Raw genomic sequence first — 3098 nt, 5'->3', positions numbered from 1 at the left:
TCTTGTGTCTCAACAAAATCAAACCTACGGAGAATTTTATTATATGTAAATTATACCTCAATAAACCTGATATTTTTAGAAAATCTGCCCATAGTGGAGAAAGAAATCACAGTTGGGACAGGGTTCCAGATACCTTTTGGTGTTCTTATCCATATCCTATATATTAAAATAGAAACAAATTGGTTATTTCTGTTTATTTGCATTTTAAAACCTTTATGGCTAACAGTTTGCTTCCAGTGTAAAGAAGTTCAAGGCTCCATAAGCTAGTGTTTCAGAGATTTCAGTGTCCCTGAGCGGGAGCTGCTTGGGGCAGGGGGGTTCACTTCTGAATTGGAAAAGATATAAAGACAGTCCCGACTTACGATGGCTAGACTTTACGATTTTTTGACCACGATGGTGCCAAAGCAATATGCATTCACTAGAAGCTGAACTTTGAATTGTGAATTTTAATCTCTTCTTGGACTACTGATACATAGCACGACACTCTCATGATGCTGGACAGTGGCAGCCACAGCTCCCAGCCAGCCATGCAATCACAAGGATAAGCAATGGATACACTTACAAGCATTCGGTACCCATACAACAGTTCTTTTTCACTTTCAGTATTCAGTAAGTTACATGAGATATTCAGCACTTTATTAGAAAATAGGCTTTGTGTTAGATGATTTTGTTTTTTCAATTTGAAAGCAGTCACTGTTTATTAACTGACCAGATTACAAAAATAATCATGGTAGATATCTTAGTTCATCCTTCTTATAAGTCTGTTGATCTGGTCTTCTCTGTCGCCAGCATCTCCACCTTCTACAAAATGGGTAGTCTTTTTCTTCATTCCACCTCGTGGAGAAGACAATTTGAAGGGCCACAGGAAGTTGTTTGCTTCTTTGAAACGTTTTCCAACAGTATAGATCTCATGAATCAGATCCTCCATGCAGATAATACCGTATTTGCCAAGAGATCGAGCAATCAACACATTATCCGTCAGGGCAATTCGCTTCTTGTTGATTTTGCCATAACCACACTTGTAGATCTAACCACACTTGTAGATCAATTCATTTACTGACTTCAGGTTTGGGTACCCCCATGCAATGTATGGTTCCACAGTTCTCAGCTTGTTAATCGAAGCCTTGTTGAGCTTCACAAATGTGCCATTGAAAATCTGACAGAGGCAAAGAAGCTGCAACACCTTTCGAACCTTTGGGCTCACACCACTGATACCTCTGATCCTGATGACAAATGTCAATTTGGGTTCCGCTGGTACGTAGAAGTTGTCGGCTTTTCTTGCCATCCTAGCCATTCGAATTTCAGTTCTGTACATCTGCTGGTATTCCTTGTGATCGTACTTAGCTTTTTCATAGATAAGGCTTCCTCCTTGCCTTTCGAAGCATCTTCTGGGCAAATTTCTTTCTCAGGCGCTTGATCTTAAGCTCTGAGACATTCTACCACTTTTCCTTAAGGGTTTCTGGCACAGCAGGAAACTTCTTTTTCTTCTCCTCAGCACCTTCCATGGTTCCAGCCAGGAAAGAGGCTGTGTTAGATGATTTTTACCCAACCGTACGCTAATGTAAGTGTTCTGAGCACTTTTAGGGTAGGCTGGGCTAAGCTGTGATGTTCAGTAGGTTCGGTGTATTAAATACATTTTTGATTGAATGGTATTTTCAGCTTATGATGGGTTTATAAAGACATAATGCCATTGTAAGTCTGGGAAGATGTGTAGTTAGTCTCTCCTTCCCTGGGGGTCTAACCTCCTTTTGTCCTGGGAGACAAATTCAGACTGAAGCTGCTCAAGATCAATGCACTGTAAACGGTTGGATGTTACAAGTACTCAGCTGACATTACTGTCCTCATTCAGTTACAAATTGTATACCTGGACTTTGAGCAAAGATACCTTCCCCTTCCTGTTTCAATAATAACACCTCCTCTCTTATCTGTGGGCCCCAAGATTCTCAGATCTTACTCTGCCTCCCTCACCTCGGCAAGGGTTTCTACCCCACTTCCCTAGCCTGCTCAGTGGTGACAATCCCATCAATTTGTATCCTACTCCAAATCCTCACCCTACTCCCATTCCCTAGACAATTAGCCCAGAGTTTCTCCTGGCCCTGAACCTGCACCACCACTAGAGACAAAAACAAGCAGAGAAGCTGAACAGAGAGCTGAAAGACCACTCTTGTGGGTGCTTGAAATTGGACTTATAGAATAACAACAATTTTTCCTCTGGTTTATTGAATCTCTACAGTGTTCCAGATCTTATATTAGATGCTTCACAAACACCTTATTTTGTTGTGAATCTTCTATTCACAACAATCCTAGAATACAAGTATTACTATATCCATACTTACTGAGGAAGTAACTGAAATTCAGAGAAGTTGTTTTGAAATTGGGATGCAAACCCAATTCTAAAAATATACTCTAGATTCTGAAGAATTTAGAAGAGAAAATGCCAAACACTAGGTTTTATTAATTAAAAGGAAAATTAATCTTTATTTGTAGACTCATAATTTATGCCAAATTCTGGCCACATTTTTATGCTTAGTTTTCATAGTTGCTTACTCATGGGATGGAATATTATGCTCATACAATTGAAAACAAAGAAAACATTATTGGAGTTTAAGTGCTGAATGTTGAATTCTGAAATTTGTAGACTAGCAAAATTATGGAATGCTTACAAAACTGATATCTTGCAAGCACTTAGAAAATGGTCGTCATCAAATGCCAACGTGGATTCACTAATAATACTTTATTGTCAATCCATAGAATACAATTGAAGAAATAAATAAATGAATAAATATCCAACTAGCCAAATTTCCATTTAATATAATTACTAAACTCATAGATATGGAGAATAACCAATTATAGTGTATTTGCTTTAGCAAGAGATTGGACAGACACTATTCTTTGGACCAGATGGGAAAATGTAAACCAGATGATAGCACAGTTTCATGCATATTCAGCTGATTTCCTAGATAGATCTAAAGAATGTGGTTTTCTAGAAAACAAAAGTTTTAACTTCATCATGTCTTTATCTATCTTTGATGTATATAGAACTTCCAATGATTCTGGGTCCACACTTGATCTGCCACAAATATTAGGACATTTAATAA

At 38.2% G+C, this 3098-nt stretch overlaps 1 pseudogene; it reads right to left on the bottom strand.

Annotated features, from left to right (window-relative positions):
- Positions 1-691: 691 nt before the first annotated feature.
- Positions 692-1505, bottom strand: LOC115849043 (large ribosomal subunit protein uL30 pseudogene; annotated as a pseudogene).
- Between the last annotated feature and the right edge of the window lie 1593 nt (positions 1506-3098).

Source organism: Globicephala melas, chromosome 7 (genome assembly GCF_963455315.2).
Source record: "Globicephala melas chromosome 7, mGloMel1.2, whole genome shotgun sequence".
In the NCBI taxonomy this organism is placed as follows: domain Eukaryota; kingdom Metazoa; phylum Chordata; class Mammalia; order Artiodactyla; family Delphinidae; genus Globicephala; species Globicephala melas.
Note: the sequence above shows the minus strand (reverse complement) of the source record. Positions and strands in the feature narration are given on the sequence as shown.